Below are 25098 nucleotides of genomic sequence, written 5' to 3' on the forward strand. Positions count from 1 at the left end.
AATTTATAAAAAACATTGGTATCGACATATAAAATCCAAAATATTTCAAATAGATATTAAAATAATAATATATTGTATAGCCGTAATATTTATCGTTATTACAATTATAAATTAATTTAATCATACATATTGATACTGGAGAAATTATTCAACATTAATAACCAAATTCTTATGAAAGTAAAAATAGCTTAATTAAAAATTTAACAGGACACAAACTGAAAAAGAAAATTTATTGATATAAGAAATTAGTAAATATTCATACACTATTTTTTAATTAATTTTATGTCGCTGATAAAGAAAAGAGCGTAATACTCAAATTATATTCTTGAGAAATATTTGTCAGTGGGACAATTATAATAGCTTTAAAATTAACGGTTCAAAAAAGCAAGTTTGATGAATTTTTGAATAAGAAGAAGTTCGTGAAAAATTATGTGGAATGCTTTTTTAAAGTCTGTATAGATTACCTCAACCAGGATTTTAAGATAGAGGGACTTTGTTATGCTGGTCCACTAAAGGCTGCCGACAGTAATTAATAATTTAAAGATCGAAGTAATTTTCCTACCCTATATAAAAGTTCTGTAAGGTTATGCGATTTGAAGTCCTCCAGTCAGGATTAAAATACCCACCAGGACATATTTAGTTAAAGTTGAAAAAATTGCTTTAATGCAGCAATTGTTTGTATGGCGTTGTTATTATGCGTCCAACTATCGAATAATCAAACATTTGCTAATCAACCAAAATTTTAATTCATGTAAATTAAAAATTAAATTTCTGGTACATTGTAGAGTTTTATAACCGTTTTGTGCCAGAGGTAGAATGTTACATGATGAAAAAACCTCCTATTTGAAGTGCTTTGGCTATTGGATAATGCACATGGCCATCCACATGACTTATGTACAACATTCCAATATTAAAGTTGTACTTTTACTACTAAACACATCGTCGTAACTTTGCAAGACTATTATAACTAAAATAGTTTTCAGGATGATTTGACGAAAGCTGATAAAAATTAAATTCTCACAATTCTAAACCTTTGGAAAAAAATTGTATTTAGAAGGTTGTTTAAGTCTGCAAAGATTTAAAAAATACAACTTTTAAAACCCTTGGAAATAATTATTAAAGGTCTATAATATCCCACCAAGAGATGAAAAATTTGCATATTTTATACATAAGCAAATCAAGCTGAATTTAATTTTTACGATTTAAGTAACCATGATATTAACGAGATTCTACTAAAAATACTTAAGACGATTCAATTAATGTGGGTTGTAGTACTAAAACCGTAACTCGAACTATCAATGATTTCGAAAAACCAGATCTTTATAGTGTCATAAATATGAGCGAATTAATAACCTAGAAAATTGCAAATATAGTGATAAATATTGATTAACAATAACATTTATGTACAATATGAAAAATATATAAATTTTACAATTACAGATTTAAAATCATAAATCTAAGTGTAACCACTAAGTATTTTTCTCTAAAATAATCAGAAGAATTATAAAGAAACAGCACTGAGATAAATGGTCAGAATGTTGAAAAATATTTAGGGGTGCTTTCTGAACCTATAATATTTTTATATAAATTAGAGTCGAGATGGGGATGTACACTTACCTTCTAAGAGCAGCTCTGGAGTGATAGAAGCACTTCATTTCTTGGACGATATGTCAGACCTGATGTTTAGGGAAAAGGGGAGGCCAACCTTCTCTTCTTGGACAACATGATCGCTCCGCCCCTGCCTGTTGAATCAATTTAACTTCATTAGTATTTTTTTTAAATATCAAAATAAAATTCGTGATTTTCATTACTTCATTGAAGAGTTTAGTTGGTCCATGATATTTTAAAACACCTTAACCCTTTGAGTACTGAGTTAATTTATAAGCATTTGTTAGTACATATACACATGGGAGTGAGTTAATTTTACATACATTTCCATAATTATCTCTATTGCTATTTATTTATTATTGTTTAATATTGCATTTATAGTAAATAATAATAAAAAATCCGCGATTCTATTACTTTTATTGCTTTGATTTATTTTACTACGTTTTTGTATTGGTATGTTTTATTAATTTATTTTAAATATTTATTATGTATTATTCGGCTCTTGTGGATTAATTTTATATCAATACAAAGGCTTTCAATATTTTTTGTAATGTTAATTTATTTCATACTCTTTAATTTATTGGTATTATTTTCTATAGAAATCATTCACAAAAATCATTTAAAAAAAAGAATATATAATTGTTATATATGTAAATATATTACATGTAAATATATAACCATCTGGGGTACTTCAAAACAGTTAAAGATCGACCGCCGTACATGTACGGCGATACTCTTCTAAGGGAAACATGCGTTTGTTAAGTTATATCTAAAAGTCTAAAATGTTAAACATAATAAAAAAAAATCTTTTATATCACTTGACAAATGTACACAAATGTATGTATATAAAATATTTTGTATAAAAGACACTATGAAGCATTACATTAATAAAAAATACTAGTACATAAAAAATATACATATATTCGCATAATTAACTCCATGGGTTCTTTTCACGACATATATAATATACTTCTGTTGAATACCACAGATCTAAACAAGTATCATAGAGACTAGAAAAAGAACGTCAAGTTTCTTATAAATTTAATTTAAATCAAATAGAGCATGGAATATTTGGAGATATTTTATATTTATTCTTGGATATAAGGGGAATAATGTAATTTGGATCGTTTTGGTTTTAGAATTGTTATAGTAATGAAAAACCTATGTTTGAGTGGTATTGCCGTACATGTACGGCGGTCAATCTTTCACTGTTTTGAGGTACCCCAGATACATATATCGTTCAACAAATAATTAAAAAATAACATTATATTATTATAAAAAAAAATTAAATTTTATTTGATGTAAATGATTTTTATGAAAAATAATACCAATAAATTAATGAACGTAGCAAAAACATATTTTATATAAATTTTATAAAAAATATTGAGAGCCACTGAATTGATATAAAAATAAATTATAAAATACGAATGATATGCAAAAAATATGTAAAATTAATTAAAGCAATTTAGTAATAGAAAAGTGTTAAAATAATTTATTAAAACGTACTAATACAAAAAAATTGTAAAATAAATCAAAGCAATCACTTATTATTTTGTATTATTATATTAACTATAAACAGAATAATTATGGAAAAATAACTCATTACTCAAAGGGCTAAGATAAATTGTTTTAGAATGAGAGTGATATTATCATTAGCTGATTATTGATGAAAATCTATAGTACTGTATTAAATAAACAATAACTAAATTAATAAATTTATAAGTGTAGGATATTAGATTTAAACACAACCTATTTTCTAAAATTTTGATTTATAAAAAATTATATTGTATTGATTTTTTCCTAAGCATGTTTCATTCCAGAGCAAATCAACCGCAAAATATATCAATATCAATGAACACAAGCAAAAACCAAACTGCCACTATGACGTCAGGGTTTATTTCAAACCACGAACCACATAACACATAAGAATGCATGTTTATACCATTAAAGAATTTTATATAAATATCATATATGTATGTATATCACTATATCCATTTCCATCAATGTACATATTCCCTCTATTCATGGCATAAGTATCACAATCGATAAGCACAAAACTATGTATTGCTATCTTATAAAACTTTGTTATCAACAACTATCACTCAATATAGTAACTTACAAAATAAGTACACGCGCGTTTTTATTTACAATGTGTGTCTAAAAAGACCTTGACTTAGTCACACGATCGAAAAATGTTTGGCCTTAGCGTTCAGTCCTTGCGCTTGATAGGACATTTCATTATGATACACTTCATAGAATCCCATTTTTCCCATGGTCCTAAATCGATAGGTTATGAAGAAGTTTATCTTATCTCTCATTGGGAACCGCGGCCTTTTCTTGGAGCAGAGGCACCATTTTTTTTCGACGCCTCAGATTAGCAAGAATGAAAATGCCCTGTGTCAACATTTGAACGGTAAATAAGTCACTAATAAAATAGATATTACTATCGTCTATTACAAACACGTACACATAAATAATAGAGCATATGGAAAATAAAAATTGTTTTTGAAAAAATTGGATCGAGTTGGGAAATAGTCGGAGATAAGGAAAAGCGTCACAATCTCGATGGGCCACTCTGCATCGTTCACAACACATATTATTTCTTATTTAAGAGTGTGTTAAATTGTCGCAATAACGCTGTGGTGTGTTTGTATAGTTAATCAATTATTTTTTCGTGTGAAAACACTTTCGCTATCGGCTTGCAAGTTAAAATAACGAAACAACGAAAATCATTAGATAACGCGCTTTCTAGGACATGTGTGGTTAATATTGGCATTGTTTGCAGTATTATTATTTCGTCAATGTATAGATGGCGCAGTTAAAAGTAGCCCTGACGTATTTTAATTGCATATTTTTATTTAATCTAATCGTATTTTTTTGTTGATTAGCATGACATGTTTTGCCCTAGTAAAGGAAATAAGTCGAAGCTAAGGAATATCACAATCATATAAATTCATCTTGTTAGGATAAATTACTAAGACTGTTTGCTTCAGAAAGTAGTCGAAGGATCATTTTAAAGGAGTGATTAAGTGAATGATGACTCAACTTCAACAAAAACAATTCATTAGTAAACTGATGCAATTTGTGTGTTAACAGTAAACGAAGATGCCCTTAAAATCCAGCGATACAATGCTAAATAAATAGTATTGAAGTACTATTGTTCCAAGATACGATACATGTACATAAATATGTAATACTTATATTTAAATACACATAAAAAGAGAAATAAAGAAGAAAAAATATTACAAAAGTACTTTAAAATAAATCACAAAGTATTAGTTAGAGAAAAAAATTAAACTATAATATAAAAATGTACTCAATAAATACCTTGAAAAATAAATACATTGCTCATATATATACATACATATTTAATGTACATTATATAATCTACACTTAAATAAAATATTGGAGAAAACTAGATTGTGTTGTGACAAGCTTTTATATTGAATAAGTTAGAATATATTGTAGAATTGTTTATTTCTAGAAATGGTATACATACTACATATTTTTATTTTATTTAATTTCAATAAATAAATTGCAATTAGTAAATTATTGAATTGATTATTATTTATTGTTATCTATACAGTATTAATTTTATATGTTTTAAACCTTTTAAATGATTATAGATTTACAAGATCTTTGGACAGATTAAATTTTGTCAATTAAAATCTTATACTCAAGAATACTTATTATACAATATCTTAAATCTAATAAGCTTTTAATCTTTAATTAATTTAGTTATTATTAAAAAAAAAATGTTTAAATTAAATTGATTTATTTAATTAAATATCTAATTTAATAATATATATATATATATATATATATATATATATATATATATATATATGTAATACTATATATATATATATATATATATATATATATATATATATATAAATATATATATATATATATATATATATATATATATATAAATATATATATATATATATATATATATATATATATATATATATATATATATATATATATATATATATATATATATATATATATATATATATATATATATATATATATATATATATATATATATATATATATATATTGCAATGGCATTTTGTACTTTTAATCAAAATACACATGCTTAAAAAATTGCTATATCCAAAATCTCTAATTAAACACTAAAATTTGATATCTAGAAAATTGAGATACTGTTTTATTTTCTAATTTTCATGTTGTCTATTTAGTTTTTTGTTTCTTTTGTAAAGTTGCCAAATATGGAGTTTGCAATTTTATACTTTATATAAATATATACATATGTACATACATATATAGACTATTTTGTTCAAAAAATACAAAGCATTTTTATAATGCGATTTTAATAGAAAAAATTGTTGCATATTCTATTATAAAAAAAGTTTTCATAATTAATAACATATTTTTCTTGTATTTAAAAAAAAATTGTTAGAACAATAATTATAAAATATTACAAAAATTAGTGTATGGTAAAAATTACTAAACTCCTTATTTCGTATTCTAACACCTTTCAAGTATTTAAATACGCATATTTGTTGAGAAAGGATGGCCTAGCGTCTGGGCTTCGCCCTTGGTTGGTCTGTTCGTAGCCTAAATAGTATTTAGTCAGTAAAATACATTTAAGAAAAACTGTATTAGATCTTCTTCGGTAAGCCCACATAAGATCTTAAAAAATATATATATATAATATATGAAAATGAGTCCTTAAATAGAAAATCAATGATCAAGATTTTTACGTATTATATTTATATAAAACAGTGCAAAATTGTTACATTGTGTTTTTTATATATAAAATATACTTGCATTTATAACAATAGACACGTATTTGCAATTTGGATGTTTACAAAAATTCAGTTTAAAAATGAATGGGGTCCCACAAATGACCCGCGATTTGAGGTCGCACGCATCGTGATAACGCAGCGAATGCACGATAAATATGATTTTTTCCCAATATCTATCATACGCTCACTGTGTCAGCATCGAAGTGAAATGTTCAAACTGAACGAATGTGTGTGTGTATGTGCAACGCCTTAGATAAAATTTGACACAATTTCTAGTAAATGCGTATCAGCCATAGCACAGTTGATGGCCATTATCAGCGGCCTACTTACACCACGAAAAGGAGGATACGCCGTATAAAGGGCCCAGCGCAGCGGTTACATCACTGATAATACTTATTTATTTTAGCATTAGTATATACACTATAGTTGTTTCGTAATTGCGATTGTGCAACCGAGCGGCCATTTTTTATTGTTAATTATGTGGATACTGTAATAATGAGCGATGTGATTTTTTATGATTTTGGACGGTGAAGGTCTCTGATGCACGTATGTGATGTAATGTATTAACTGACCTTTGAAGACTAAGTCAATTTGTGAGAGAAAGATGTTTTCTTTTGTAATTTTTTTATTTAAAATCTAAAAGAATAAGAAAATTACAACAACAAAAATATTAGATTATTAGAAAAATAATTTAAAAAATTGCCTAACGATTCTATATTGGTTTTGACTAAAATCATAATTTTTGCAAGTTATAAATAATTTGCCATTTTTATTTTATTACTTTTTAAATAATAAAACTTCGGCTTGATATAAATAAATATTTTTTCACAATGAATGATCTATTCATTTGCAGTGATTTATACTTTGTTCCTTGACGTTATGGATTTACAATATTTCAGTAAAGAATTGCTCTTGCTTATATTTATTTTATCAAAATATTTACAGCATAGCCTTTCTACATTATCAAAACCTTCTTTGAGTTTTTAAATACGTTATTGATTTTCCATTTAATGCTTTTTTTAAATAAAATAAACGTCCTTGGCTCAATTAATGTATTTTTTCTTACAGTGAATGATCTATTCATTTGCAGTTAATTATAATTTGTTTCCTGACGTTTTAGATTTACAATATTTCAGTAAAGAATTGCTCTTGCTCGTATATTTTTTTTCAAAATATTTTCAGCATAATCTTTCTGTATTAGCAAAACCTTCTTTGAGTTTTTAAATACGTTATTGATTGTCCATTTTATGCTTTTGTAAATAAAATAAAATCTTTATCGTACATTTCTTTCTTCAAAATACATTTTAAATTATTTTTCTTGTCTTCATATTTTGTATTAAATTTTTATTACTATGCTTTCATATTATTTTTAATTGAAATAATCATCGCGTTTTTTTTAATATAATAAAATAAAAATTAAATAGGGGAATAGGGGAAGTTTCTTTCCCTTTTTGAGCAAATTTGCCTGCTACTTCTTTTTCTTTTTGCCCTGCTACTTTTTACCCAAAATGTCAGTAAAATTGCTTTGCATAAAATGAACGAAATAACAAATTCTATAGCAATCTTCCTAATAGTGATTCGGCAGTTATTATATACAACGTCTTTAATTTTTTCTATTTTCATTAATAGTTGATGTTGAAGACCGCCTATTTTTCTTTTAATGTTCTTCCACATTTTTGTAGCACTTTTGGAAACAATTATATAATTTAAAATCCCTTCGTTTTAACACAAAACCTTTTCCAAAAACCTTCTCTGGAATAAACACTACTTCACTGTACTTTATTATAATTTTAACAAAAAAATAATGCAGATTCATTGTTCATAAAATTAAAAAAATTAGGGCGTAACAAAATGCGTTGTCAATACTTAGTAAAAAACAAACTACGCGTCCATGCGAATCAAAAACACAATTAATTACACCGCATACGATGTAGTGTGAAATATTTATATGGCTTAATTTTGGATAACTTTTTATTTTGTGAAAAATAGTATGTACATGTATGTCACTTGTAACCTGACAGGTATAAACCCAATGCGTTACAACCGACAAATATGTACCAACTGAATAAGTCAATCAGACATAATGTATTAATCACTAGACTGAAAGTCTGGAAATTGGTGACAAATTATTATCTGCTATACAATTTATAATCACCACTGCTATGTCACTGCAGCGCATTTTTAGAAATAAAAATTCAAATGCCACTGCCGGGGCTCGAACCCGCGACCTCAGAGTTACTACTCTGAGACGTTACGTACTACGCTATTCGGTCCTAATAAGTAAAAATATGACCGGTTAGTTATGTATATTATACAATTTTATTTTTGTAGTTAGCACTCTGTTTATTTTTTTAAAGATCGGTTTAAAAGCCGCAATAGCAGCAAGCATTTTTAAAGAAAGTTTAAAAATGTGTTTATTAAATTTAAGCTCGATTGTAAAGTAGATTAATATGGATTTAATTGATTTATTGACGTTGATCATTTAATCGATTTGTTTGTTTTATGATAATTAGGTGTGGCGACCGTTTGGCTAAAACGATAACGACGTTTCTAGGAACCACTTTAAAAAATCTCGATAATGATACAAAAAAGCGTTAATTCCTTTTTAAAAATGTAAATTTTGATTACTCACATTTTTCTCAATGCTTCCGATAAACCCTTAACTGCATCAAGGATATCAAAAGTTTTTGATCTAGTCGTATAGTTGATTTTGAATCATCGGCCATGGCAAAGTGAAACATGCACTCCCATTCCTTGGACTGTGAAATTAATGGCACTATATTCTATCACAAACTAAATATGTATATCCAGAAATTAAATGCCTGAGCATTTTAGATTATTCCGCATAGATATCTCAAAAATGAGTTTTAATGTTCTTCTTCCAAACCAATAAAACAAATTTTGTATATATGTAGAAAGATTTGTCTTGAAGTTGTCGGTAGCACTTCTTTTGAAAATGAAATCGCGATCAAATCAATGATGACGACACAAGCTAAGTTACAATAATAATATAAGACAATCTGACCTTTTCCGATTAGATAACTACTCAATCGAATTCCGACGGATCGTGATAGAACCGAATTGAGTAAGAGAAGAAGGAAAAATTGATGTGGCCTTCTCGAAAAATTATCTTTTGAGCACAGGGCTTGCGATTTAGGACGATATACCACGAAGTGTGTCTATTATTTATTTTTAAATACACGTTTCATCGTAACTTAATGAGATATTTATGATAATAATAATTCTTGATGGTAATGCATTAACATTTTACTTTACAAGAAATAATGAAATTTACTAAAAAGTAATTTATTTTGCTACACACATATTTGCGAATCATTAGAAAAATTTAATTTAAAAAACATAATCATAAAGCTACCCTCCGTATAAAAAACATAAAGCTACCCTCCGTATTAAATTTGTACTTAGAGAAAAGTCATGTATTATACTTTAAGCATAAACATAGTACTGCACTACCACCAGATATGCTTAAGCAACAAATAAGGAGCCCTCCTCCTTTGAGGTGACCAAAAATATTGAAAAAAACTGGGATTTCAAAGAAAAAAATATAAGTTGCTATGTTGTATAATTTTTAATATTATTTCAATAAGGAATAAATAGTTTTTAAATAAAAGCGCCAAATGATATGTTGAAATTGAAATTGCTCAGAGGTATAATTCATAACTCTTCAGCGCTCAAGCAGTTACAAATATGGGCCCAAGGGGGTGGTCGTAGTCACATCCTCTGTTCTTGACTTTTATCTGATAGTGAGATATTGATAATTTTAGATGCAAATACGGGTATTTGGTTCAGTTTGTATGGGACAAAACAAATCTGTTGAGGCTATTTTTTATATTTTTATATATTTTTTGTTGTTGTTACAAAGGTCTTAATTTGAATAAATAAGTAAATATTTTTTTAATGGCTCATTGGATTTTTACTGACGAGTCATCCCTTATCTCGCTGCATCATTGAAATTTTTGTTTGTTTGTATGACTACATATGAGACAATCAGTCGTATAAAATTAGTTGCAATACAAAAGAAAAAAATCTGCGCAGCCAGATGGATATTTTTATGGAAAATGTCAGTTTAAAAGTAAAATATTAAAAAACTTAACAGCTTAACGTGTTTTTTATTTTTTCAGTATAAATATGTGTATCATAACTTGCCAGGTTTCCCTAATGCGTCATGATGTGCCTTCTACAGACAACAATTATACAATAAATAATTTGAAAAACTGTAACGGTGTACATCTAAAATAGATGAGCACCATCCTACATATTTTTTTCAGCTCCTCATAGTTATCGCCGAAAACATCATTGTGTCTGGCAAGCTCGTTGAGAATCTGGATAGTTTTTATATAAATATTTATATAAAAATTACAAATACTTCATCCATTTTTATTCAATATTCGAATACCTGAAAACTACGACTTTTTAGGGGACTCTAAAACTCAGCCGAAGGCACCGAGCAATGACGGGTTGTTGACACCGCCTTTTAGTGACTTTAAAAAGTGATTCATTAAGTAGACACTAAGCTGAGAATGCAATGAATTTTATTTCAGCGCTCCTAGAAAAAAATACTGAGATACAAATACGACCTGTACTTTCTCTTGAAGAGATATTCTGGAAATTTTATTTGAATTTTCTCCAACAACAAGAAGTTAGTGCTCCAAGAATTATATATAGAATCAGCTTGAAAGGCTATAAAATATGTGTGAGGTACTTCTAAAATATTATTTTAAAACCAAAGCTTTTACTAAGTACGAATTGAGACCGATATTCAGAAATATTAATTATTTCTTAAAGAATTCAGTGGATATAATTATTTTTTTATGGTTGCAAGAGATGTCCCTGAAAATAATTCTCGAAAGAAATACAATAATTAGTCTTCCAGTAGTACAAATATCTAAACATTTTGAGAAGCAATGCCGTCTTTGTATTGAGAGAATAATCATATTACATTTCGTACCAAACAGGCGCGTACGCTGAGATACATTCCCTTTCGCTCGCTCGCATGTTAAGTGACGAGAGTGAGTGAGAGATAAGAGCGTGTGTTACATACGTTCCGCGCGCCGTACGCGCCTGGTATCAAACGGTCCGACAAAATAGATATATAATATCGATCTTCACTCTAGTCACAGCTAGCTTGTAGAAATAACAAATAATTATACGTATACTCGAAACCACAATTAACTTTGTACCTGAGCTGAGAAGAATCACAGATTTTCGGCACAACCTTCACAACCACAATATTCATCATCGATAAGTAGAATAACAGCATCGGTGAATTTCATCGAGAGCCGCCGATTTATATATTATACATTGAGAATCAGATGACATTTCAACGACATGTTTTTTCACTTTATTTTTCGAATGCTATGCAAATATAATACTTGAAAAATATTAAAAACGAAATCTTTTTAATTGATCACCTTGTGAAATTTTAATAATAATATTGACTTGTACATTTAAATATTTATATATTCTCAAATCAGTTTTAATACTGTAATAAATTTATCTATTAAATACGTAGTACTCGGAATTAGTATCATAAAACAGTTGTTTTTCTATGTTTAGTATCGAGTCAAGGAATCGTCATGGTGAATATGTAGGATCACGACTTGTCACCCAAACGCCCTAGAATTGAGTGTCTGATTGATGATAACTCATCACCGGCGATAATTGCCGCAATGGAGTTTTTTTCCATCAGCCTTCGTCACTTCCTCGTGAAGAAGTCAGACGGTGAGAAAGAGCGGAAGTGAACGCCGCCCGCTCCTCTTGCAACCTTGGCGCTGATGATCTCAGCGACGCTAATTTTTTTTACTTCTCTCTTCACACACACATCATTGTTGAGAGCAACAACAATGCCGTCTGTGTGAGATGTGTTCATTACACCAGAACTCGGTCTTACACAGATGAGATGGATAGGCTTTGGCGGGCGTGTAACTATCGCCGCACGAGAGTAAATGATCCGAGACTTTTGGTAATCGATTTTAGAAGATTCCATTATGTATGTATTATGTCACCGGCGTTCAAGGTAGCCGAGATCAATGTGTTTGCAACTGAGACAGTTGGAAATTGTATTGAGAAAATTGCCGGAAAGAAGCGAAAATTACGAGGACGTGAAGTAGCAGCGTAAAACTACACGTCGAGCCATTCGATGGATATGAGGAAAGTATTAATAAAGCATTTTGATAATTTTGATAGTATTAATAAATGTTTGTGTTAGTAGTTACTTTTATTTACGGATAATGCAGTAATTTATAAAATAAAAGCAAAGTAAAAAAACGTTTCGATGAATCACAAGTAAATTTTGAAACATACATTGTTTTAATCAACATTATTTACTGTGGGGGAATAATTTATTCGGCCACAAACTAGGAGGCACTCTGACAACACTGAATTAACGGCAGCGTGGACAGCATTTATTCTTTGGCGGAGCACGACGGGAGTGTGACAGCCGGCGGAGCCTCGTCCGCCGATCAATAATATAATTTGCATTAGCCATGAAACTAGTATATAAATTCAGACAATACTAATGCGGTTGTCAAATCTGTGTTTAAATGTCACTCATCACCATTCTTCCGCCAAACTACACAAAATATAGTAAAGCTGTACGAATCACAGAAATATTTTTAATATTCAAGTTAAATGCTATTTATTATATTAATAAATCAGAAAAAATATTTAAATAGTGTAAAATAACGATCAAAGAAGGTACAAAAAAAGTTTCTCTACTGTTCAGAAATCGCAGTCAGTAAACAGAATTTAACAAATGTTTTTAATTGGTCCACTTTCACCAAATACGCCCATTAAACACTATTTCACTACCACTCGTAAATATAGATTTCTTTCTAAAAGAGTATATTTTTGAGAATCCACATTATTTTGACCGAGCAATAAATTTTTGCTATGTTATAATTTTGGTGAAATGCAATAAACATGATAAACTTTATGATAAAAATAAGGGTTTCATTTAAAAATAGTATTAGTTCTACATAATATAGTTATTATATTCGTTATAATACTATTTTTTTTAATATATTAGGTAATTTTGCTTTTATCTATTTTATGTATAATTTAACTATAAATAAACAATATTGATCTAAGAAAAGTATTTTTACTATACGCACAAGGCTTTTTCAGAAATAAATAATAACGATTAAATATTGTAAATTTTTCTAATTGAAAACTTTTAGCATATCAAACTAATTTTATTTTTAAACATTTTTTTATAATATAGAATTGTTTCATAACAATAATATCAATAGGATGTAATTTACGTCATGACTATAATTTCTAAATTAGATAATGACCGATTAATTTCATTAATGGAGAAATTTATGATACGACACATAATACGATTTTTAACATTTATTTTACTGTGGTGTACACCAAGTCTACATAGCATGTGAATACCTATATTGATATTACATACTCATAAATTCCTTCGTGATACACATTAATATTAAATTTCCGGAAGTGATTTGGTCAATCAGTCAATCATGAGTGTTTGCAATAATATTTTTGTATATACATATTTAGTATTTTTAATTTCTGTATTTATACAGAATAATGGCGATATTCCCTGCATTTAAATCAAGCATTTTATACATGTATACTTGGTATACAGCACCGGAACGCCCCGATATATTACCATAAATAAAAAAGCATAGATTGATAGTAAGTATTTGACTGCAAAATGGAGTTTTGTGACAAATAATACTTCACTTCCAGGAAAAAATACAATCTGAGCTTAAAAATAATTCAAGGAAAAGCAATTTAATATCATACTTTACAGTGATATTGCAAAAATATCTGAAAATCAAAGATTCATGTTAAAAATTTATTTAAAAGTGTTGTGTTAAATGCTAATTAACATGATTTTTTAAATAATATTTTATTAAAATCATCAGTATCAACGGAAGGACTTTAACTACTTTCACTAAGTCACATTTTGTTACCGGAATCAGAAAATGGTACGGCTATTTTAAACACACCCTCGAAAATAATATTTTAATCTATACAAAAATAGAACACGTATTCGATAAATAAACTTATTAGTATATAAATGATAATATTTTTTTCATCTTCAACATATCGTCAAAACATGTTTACATTTAAACTTTCAACTACGCAGTTTAAAATTCCAGAGATCATTTTATTTGTATATGCATATTATTTTAGAGGAATTCTGCAACACTATATATTATAATTATATGAACAACGCATGTTTTTTTTATCTTAAAAGGTGAAAAGTAAAATTGAATTAGAAAATATTAATCTATACCTACAATTATAATTAAAATAGTAAATTTAAGATTCATTTAACATATTAATTATAACTAAATATGTTGAATGTTTTATAGTTATTTTTAATACATAATAACCTTAATTATTTTTTTATAAGTTTGATTTTTCAACTGAATCGATGACATTATATATAATTATAACAAAAATATAGATTACATAGAATAATTATAGCAATTAATATAATATATACTTCCTTTTTTTTTAATTAACCAGTATTTTAATAATTAAATCCTAATACTAATTTTTAAGAGCAAAAATATGGGTAATTAATAAAAATTTAAAATATACTAATCTAGTCCCTTTTTTAATATAATATGAAAGTTATTTTGCATATTATGGAGAATTAATTGTGTCAGATGATCGGCACGATGGACCAGTGGTATAGTCGGTGACTAAAACCCGGAAGAACTGGGCTCGAATCCCATATGAACATTTATGTTTTTTTAAATCACATCGTGTCTAGCAGATCGGAATTAATAATTATTATATAAATATAATTCTGATCGATCATCACATATTAATAATATTTACACATAGGAATTTATCTCTAATATTGAATTATAAAAATATTAAGAAAATATATATAAAATAATCCTATAATATTGTGATTAACTGCATCATAAAATACAAATATTCATTTATAAAATATTAATTAACATATTTTATGCTATTTTTATAAGAACTTTTTAGCGATATATAAAAAAATATTATAAAAAATATATAACCAATGTATTTTTTGTTCCTATTAAGAGCTTCATAATTTTCGTTTATCTTCTTAATAAACGTGCATACTTATTTTTAATTATCTCATTATTTTCACGAATTATGATCATAAAGAGGAAGCAAATAGTCAGCGTGTGAACCATTTACAATGAAACAAACAATAAAATAACATCAAATAATTGTACGCGAAAGGCGAACCACTATGACAATGTATTTTTTTCTATTTTTATTATATGCTATCGTCATTTTTTTGTTCTTGTTGCTTCTACCATATTAAATAGAATTTAGTTGATTCCTATGTGATCATAATGCGTCCTTGGAGCGTGAAGATAATAGTCGCAGTATTGAATCAAAGAGTTTTATTTTGATTCGTGTCTCGGGAAATCAAATAAAAAAAACATATCATTAAGTATATCTAAACAACTTCCAAATGACACGTATTTCCAAATGAGACCTTAAATTTTTATTGCGCGTAATGATTCTCGCGTTATTCGCGGTATATCATTAAATTCATAAAATAATTAGGCGTAAAGATATCTTACAATAAATAAATGATATTTAATGAAAGGCATTAAAAGAACGAATTTAATGATCGTCTAGAAAAGGTTTTAATGACATTACAGTAACAGAATTAAATACGCTTTCAGTTGTAAGCTTATATAATTTAAAATCATTAAAAAGACTAGGGATGTACCATAGAAACATTTGTGGTAGTATTAAGATCTATCTGAGAAAGTATTTGATAATATATATATTTAGTATATATTATTTTATATACATATTTAAAAAATATTACAATATAAAAAATATATTTCTATCTGGTTTAATCTTTGGAATTAAATATGATATATAAAATATATATCGTAATTGACGATAAAATATTATTAATAAATAATATAGAACTTAAAAACAATACAAACACAATAATATGATAATAAAACACAAAGAACATATTATACAAAAAATGTTCTGATAAGTAATTGTGACATACTACTTTTATAATAAATAATCTAATTTGGAAAAAAATAATGTCGATGTCTGAACTCTTTATACGAAATATTAAAGTCCTGAGTTCAAATTCCATATGGACCCTACAGTAGTGTATTCATGGTGGAAGTTAATTTAGTACAGCCGAGTTCGCGTTTGAATACCCTTGAAAAATAGGGGAGGGGGAAGTTTAATGCGATGATTCGGGGCGGTAACAGAATATTTGTTATTGCTTGCAATTTTATAGAATGCAGGTCTGAGATATACTTGCTATCTTTTGGCAAAGATGTGTAACGCATTCTTTGTATTTAGCATCGACCATCTAATTGACTGTTAATGAATATCCGCTCAGGTACTCAATCGTTTATTTAACGCTGACGAGAAAAAAGCAAGTCCACTGCGTTGCTACGATCGCCAGTGGTTCCAAAATAACGTAATACGCCGATTATTACTTACATATATTATGTTTTAAAATAATCTGATTTTAATTTAAATCCATTTATGGTAAAAAATATCATTTAATTTAAATAAATACATCGCAAAAATAAAAAAATGAGTGTTTAGGCTATCAAAAGTGAAATGTAAAACCTTCTACATCTTAAAATAATAAAAATGGACTAGAACCACCTTCGTTCTATTTATAGCAATATATTCTAGAATATTTAGTAAAATTTAGGAGCGGCTCTAAATTTATTTTAAATTTTAGATTCTAACGATATTCATGTGGCGATCGTTTCAAAGAAGATAACGTTTCGTGAAATTAAATTTTAAACGGTATTCCTACATTTCTTGGAACCACTTTAAAACTGATTTTTCAGAGGGATGTAAGTCTGTCATATAAAATATAAAAAGCTTATGAGTTGAAATTTTGCTTAGTCATACGCTTCCGAGAAGAAACCTTTCACTTCTTCAAGCATCAGGGATATCAAGAGTTTTGAGTCACATGGACAGTTGATCATAGATCGTCGACCAGAGCAGAAAAGACCATACCAGGCCAGTAATTAGCCAAGTTTCGTCTTTGGCCGGCCGCCCCCATCGAAGACTCCATCTTATTTGAGGCATACAATGCTACAGCGGCTTTTAAATTGTCTCAACGAATCGAAAAAAAGGTCTCCATAAAGGGTCTGTCAGAAGTTTTCGCCACTTGGACGACTCCACTCTGCCGACAACAGCCTGTAAATGGCGCGTTGCCGAAGGTCTGCGTCCTCATATAATATGCTCAGAAACTACTTTCAAAGTGGTACTTGTGTATAATGTAAATTTCAATTTAAATAAAGCGTTTTTTATGCAAATTTAAAAATGGCGTGAATTGTCTCTATTGATAACACAAGACCTCGACATTTTATTATAATACTTGACTTTAATTTTTTTGTGCCCATCATAACACAGTCTGTATGCATCTAACCCATCTATCTCTACATAATTTAAGATATCGTGGGGATAAGAAATTAATAGTTAATAAATATAAAAATAAAATATTTAACACTTCATTGCACTCAGATACCCATGGGGCTGCGCCTTTTAAGTTATGCTCTAATACGCTAAGCGTTAATATTTTTAAAAGTGTTAAAACCTTGCTTAGATACTTTACGTTTGCTGAAATAAAAATGCGACATAAAAAATAAATTTGAAATTGAATAAAAATAAAAATTAAAAGAAACTTTACAAAAAAAAGTTAGCCTTTCGTTATAATAAATAGAATACTAAAATTTTATTTTAGTTCCAGTCGAACGATTGCAATGTCATTTCCAAGCGTTCCAGTTGTTATTTTGACAAAAGAAGAAAAAAACGATCCAGATGCAAAGGTCGAGAGGCACTGAAATTTTCTGACCGTCTCGTTCTCCTTTTCACACGGCCGCATACATGTACGCTGTTTCTATGCAAATTTCGTAGAATTTCCCCGAATCGGAGCCCCCCGAGATGACCGCATAATTACATCGGGCAAAAAGCGAAACCAGCTCTTGTTTTTGCCATCCGATTTCGTTCTTTGTTCGTCGGCCGACCTTGAAAATGCTAACATTTCCACAAAACTTTTCAAGCACACGGCCGACCGGACAAAGAGCTCGATTTTCTTTGGATTTTCTGAAAAAAGACCGTACACGTGAGAGCATGGATTTTGCTCGTGACTAAAAAATAAATTCTGACGACTAATAGACCACTAGTGAACACAAAGCAGTATTCATTGATTCATTGTCGGACATTTCGTTTTTGTGTAGCCTTTTGATGAATCAAGGTAATGGGTAAAATTTTAACTGGTTGATTTGCAGTAAACGATAGTGACTGCGGATACAATTTCGCTACGTCATTATCACTATTATAAACGTAAATTAAACATTTTATTTGTTTTATTGCCAACAATCAAACAGTGGGAGATAGAATGTGTCGAAGGGAGAGGACAAGTTTAGAACATAAGTAAAGTAAGCAGGCGTTGTCAATATTATACATAAATGTAGAAATTGTCTCAAAGTGAAACGGCTATATTTATGTTAATTCTATAAATTTCCAGATAAAGATTATTGATGCCATAAATTTGATGTTAATTTGCGAGTCTAAAGCCTTCTCAGCTTCCAGGTTCAAAGTTTAACTCATAGGGTTTGAGTTCTTAAAATAGCTCCAGCTTTCATGTCTATTTTTAAACTTATTAATACGACATAAAATAATTATTATCTAAGAGTGAGCTGCGACTCGGTTCAAGATAGATATTAACCGTGTCCTGGCGGACCGTATGTTACAGAATACTATGTAAACATAAATGCCCCCCATAACAAAGGAGACTACTATTTTTAATGTTGTGTTATTATTCATTAAGTGAACAGTTATTTCGTCTTCAAATTAAATAAACAATTAATTGCCTCAGGAAAATCAAAATTAAGAGTTTGTCATACGTAAAATTATCATTATGAATCAGTTTAATATTAAATATTAATAAAAAAATCATAATAATAATAATAATCATTATTTAAAATACCTGTTTTTATTGGATCAGGTAAATTTTGTTGGCTTTTAGTCAGTTTTTTAATTAAACGTTTTACGTTGACCGCATAATTTATGTCAATAATATCATTGAACCAGTTTTTATCGATTTCCAAAGAGCTTTTGTGTAATGTTAAATAAAGTAATACTGAAAAAATATTGAAATAAATATCGGGACAATAACTTTGCTTTTAAATGGTCAATAGTTTTTTTTTATTTATATTTTATTCTTCCGTTGCAATAGGTTTTAGCCCAATGTTTCACAATGGGGTAGTCAGAATTAACAACTACTAATATAGTAGTAAGACAACTGACTGAAATTAAATATTTATTTTATTAATTTTGAACTAAACCGTTAGATTAGAAAAATATTAAAAAAAACGAATCTGTGATGATCGATCGGAATTATAATTGTAAAAAAAATTTACTTCAAATCTCCCAAACACTGTGGTCCATATGAGATTCGATCTCAGATCTTGCAGATATTAGTCGCATACTTATAAATGACCAGAAAGTATTAAAGGGTCTGATTTTTATATTGAATATTGATATTTTAAAAGAGGTGATTATATGTGTTACTATTCATTACGCATTATGAAATTTCTCAAAATATTAATATAATAAAATTACATATATTCATTCGAATATTATTATAAAATATAAATGTGATAAAAAAATAATTATTTTAGAATAAAAGCTTTACTAAACATTTATTAAAAAAGCTACTGACCGTTTATGACGTAGTTACCACCACTTTAATTAATAACAGACCATATATTATTTTACACAAATTCAATGCATATATTAAATTCGTTTTTCGAATATTTTTTTATTACAAGTGTACAGTAAAAATAAATATTTTAATATAGCAAAATATTTTTTGTTATTTAAAATATATAAATTAAATAAATCTTAAAATTAAACTACTCTATAAAAAATCAAAGTATAAATTAAATTCGTATAAATTAAAGTAGCAAAACTAAAGGAATAAAGAATTTTACTAAATATTTCTGTGTAAAATCATATAATGCATTAAATTCGTATAAAATAAAAATTTAACATAAAGTACTGTATGTCAGTAATAAAGATAAATATTGAGTAATTTATTATTTAATAAATTTAAAAATATTTTTTCCTCTTAAGTTAAGACCAATATACAGTATATTGTATATTAGTACGCAAAATAAGTATTGAGTATTTGATTTATGCAAAAATAATGAAAAAATGGAATTTTTCTGAAAATTTTCCAAATATTTTTTGTAATAAAATATAAAAATAAATTTATCAATAGTTTAATGTATACATTTATATCGTATAAAGAAAAATGGACAGTGTGTTGTTTTATATATTGTATATCAGTAATAAAAATAACTATTGAGTATTTTATTCAAGCAAAGGTAAAGAAAATAATAAATTTTACATAAAAAATTAAATCAATCTTTACAGTAAAACTATTTAATAAAAAAATTATTGTAAATCTTGAATTCATTTTAAGTATAAATATATATACAGTTTATTGTATATCAGTAATCAAAATAAGTATTTAGTATTTTATTTAAGCAAAAGTAAAGAAAATGCGATGTTACCGAAAGGTTTCAGAATATTTTTTGTTATTTAAAATATAAAAATATAATCATGTTTCACAATAAAACTACCTTATATAAATTCAATGTATACATTAAATTCATATAGTACTGAATATCAGTAATACAAATAAGTATTGAGTATTTTTTTAAACCAAAAGTAAAGAAAATAAACAATCTTACTAAATATTTTTTGATGTATATAATTTAAAAATCAGTTTAATCTTTACAATAAAACTTCGTATACAATAAATATACAAATTCAATAGTTCGGGTATATTTCCGGACATGAATTTGACGAACAGATTTACGGAAACGATTTTTCCGGAAAATTTCATTGCTACATTGAACTCGGGAGTTGAAAATTTAGCAATCCAAATGTTTTCTTTTTTCAATCAATCCAAAGTAGAATATTTCGGATAAAAATGTGTTTTTAATAATATTTTTAAAAGAACAAAAGTAATTAAAGGTTCAGAATATTTTTCTGGACAGGATATTTCCAGACACGAATTTTAAGGACAAATTTTAGCGGAACCGATTTTTTCGGAAAATTTCATTGCTAAATTGAACTCGGGAGTTCCAAAAGTTTTCTTTTTTTAATATAATAGTAAAAATATTTTTTTGTTCGGAATAATTATTTTCCGAATTAATCAGTGTCCGGAAAAATCCGAGCATCGACATACTTATTAAACGCATTATCTTATCTATGTGGCAAAAGCTTGCTACACCATGAAATCTTATTACACATGTAGAAAATATAAATAAAATTGACGGTTAACAAAAAAAATATTTTAGCAATGTATGCAAAATTTATCTGTATTAAATGATATTTTTTTACATTATTAAAAAGGGTGGCGTGTTTAAAAGTATCCTTAATATATAATATATATTATTTTAACATATAATATATGAATTGAATGAAATATAAATAAAATATTTTATTCACCATGTTACCATACTTTATTTATTGGAACTATATTTTGATAAATTTTGGATGTAGATTTATTCATATCCATTGACAAATTAATTGTCGCTTATCTTTCGCTTGATTTGAACGACTGTTTAATCTGACACGTCCTTCATAATACAAATCTGATGTTTTCAATCGGATAGATTACATTAAAATCTGTGACTATCGATGCTGAACCATGTTGTTTTTGCGATTGAAAGCAGTTTAATCGGCGTTAAAAATATTCGGATCGCGTGCCGCCTTTCTGCACTACTGCATTGGGCAATATTTCCACATCGGCCTTGGTGGCGCTGATCATATTCATGAGACAACGCAATCGGATATATCTTTACTAGGACCGAGGGCCATTTCCGAACAACTCACCACACACAGCAACAAGAAACGCTTTTCAAACGCATAGCGAAAATACCATTGAACGTATTTTTTTCAATTAAAATCGCACTGAAACTCCATTGTTTCGGGTTTGGGTAAATTAATTAATTAGTTCATTGTTCGGGGAGAGTTGCCCAAACGAGAGAATTCGGTTGCTCAAGGTGAACGACTTTTCCCACTGCTACTGGTTTCCTAAGGAAAAAGTTTTATATACATACATTTTTTTATTCGCTTCTAATAAAGTGGACTTATCACTTTCGTAATTGTGTTGCGCGCACAATTTTACTATTCGGAATTTGAAATGATTATGCTAATGCCTTACGTTAGATTGGATCATTGTGAGAAAGAATGAAAGTAAAAGTATGATGCTCGCTAAGAGTTGCGCAACTCTTGTGCGTTTTTGTAGTGAGAAATTAAATAAAAAAAATGGTTCGATTGAGATTTTATAATGAGCAAATGATATTCATGTCAATGCAATAGAAATTTGAAGAATGTTGAAAACTGGTGATTACTTCGAAGTTAAAAAAGTAAATAACCATAAGGAATCAAGAGAAAATAAATCAATATAAAAATGCATTGATTTTTTTAAATATACGATCAATATTTAATTCCTTTATGTTAAAAGATGTATGTCTAAAAGTTCTGTGAGTCGTTCTACATACAATTTTCCAGCGCCTCGTAGCTACCGCTGAAAATATCTTGGAAAGCTCGTTGAGAAACTGGAGCGTTCTCGAGTGCAAACCTTCTGGCCGCAACGATAGGAATAAGGGACGCAATCACTACTCTTTAATCGCAATGGAATATACATTTCAAGTACATTTAAAAAATATTTTAATATTAAAAATTTTGTATAAATTTTTTTATACCAAATATCATGAGCGGACGTATATTAAGAGTATGCAAAATATATACATATAGCATAAAAAATCTGACAAACTCTCATTCTGACAATTGGCGACTAAAAACGACTAGAAACGAAGTATGATAGTTACTCGCTCGACGATGTAATTTTGCTGGTATTAAAATACAATTATTTCTTTGTATAATTTATACATAGAGATCCTAAAATGTCACCGAAAATTTCATTCAAGCGCGAAGCAAAGTAATATAATATATCTTAAATCGGCCTTATTCTCAGCTCTTCTGCTTTTTAATCAGAAATGACCAAAATTTAATGCTTAAATTAATTCTTCATGCAAGAAGCAAGCCCCTGATAAAATCATTTTATTGATGTAACTCTGTGTTGCGCGAAAATCACGCGGCAAAAAATGACCCGTCGATTAAGTGTTATATGAATTCTATTTGAGATTTCTGTCTAAAATTGGCAAGTGACATAAACAGATGCGCACTATTATTATTTAAATATTCTCCATTCTATAGTTACATATATTTTATTCAAATACCAAAATGATTTTTTATCAAATAATGATGAGTGAAAAACTTAAACAGAATACAAATAAAACATCACAATATGTTTAATTATTTTATATTATTTCTGGGTTCTTGATTTAAATCAATTTTATTTACAAAATACAGCTTTATTTAGAATTGCATTTGCGAAACAAAAAACAGAGGTTCAATAAAAAATATAAGTAAGAGATGGGGAGGGGTTCCTAAGCTCCAACCGAAAAATTAAAATTTTGAATATAATTAGTACTTTAATCAGTTTCATAATGTTTCATACTAAATAGCAAGTAATGAAAAAATAGGTATAGTGGTTTTCCACTTTTTATAATAAAACATGGATTTTTAATTTATATATACATTTCGTATACTATTGCAAATACATTTTTTAAAAGCTTATGTATTATATAATTATATCAAGCAATTGTAGTATATTTTGTTGCGACTGAATTTAGATTAATCAGTAGATTTTTTTTCACTGATATTTCGTTATTTTCCACCTGAATTTTTGCGCCTTTCACGTGGCGCTATGTGGAGTGTTTTCAATCTCGTGCGTGCCGTGGCGCATACCGCATCGGCGGATTCAGGCATAAAAAAGTTAATACGAAAGATGAACCGCTTAAATGATTTAAAAAAAACTGGATTTATCAGATTTGGTATATGTTGTATAAAAATATAAATATATTCTGAATTAAATTAAACTTATCTTCGATTACTAAATAACATTAAAAAGCCGCGCAAAGTTTAATTTTATATACGTTAAAATTCTCAACGTAAATAAATTATTATTTGGCAACATTGAAGCCGTTAAGATTGTAAATCAGTATAAAAACATTGCGGGCTGCATTAGGCGTTTTACGATGTGAAAATATGTGTTTTATTGGGGTTAGCAAAGCTCACTTTATGGCCTGTCGATAAATCTTATTCTTCTATTGATTCCTACCATCGGCCAATAAGGACGTTTTAAAACACTCGGATATATTTCACAAATCGACTATTAGAGTCTCTAAATGTCACAGAGTTTGAGTCAAGCAGTAATTTCTTTACTACCACTCATTATCTAAACTAAATTTGTAACCAGCTACGGTGACCTGAAAGTTCGCCTTGTTCCGGTTCCACGAAATGAAAGGTAAACCTGCAGCAGCAGATATCGTACGTTGCCCTAAAGTAGTGCTTTTAAAAGCGAACCATTGCACAATCTCCGCTTTGCTATTAATAATGCTATTTATAGGCACCACACGAAAAGCTGTACGTGTCTCTTTGCATCCACTGGTGGGTGGATACATAATATAAAATTCGATCGCTTCTTCATTATCATAGCAGTGTCACAACAAGTCGAAAAGAATTGAAATAGATTAAGGCTGTCTGTGGACGAAATGTCGTT

Source organism: Plectrocnemia conspersa, unplaced genomic scaffold, assembly GCF_051122295.1.
Source record: "Plectrocnemia conspersa isolate PC_06_02 unplaced genomic scaffold, ASM5112229v1 ptg000012l, whole genome shotgun sequence".
Classification (NCBI taxonomy): Eukaryota; Metazoa; Arthropoda; class Insecta; order Trichoptera; family Polycentropodidae; genus Plectrocnemia; species Plectrocnemia conspersa.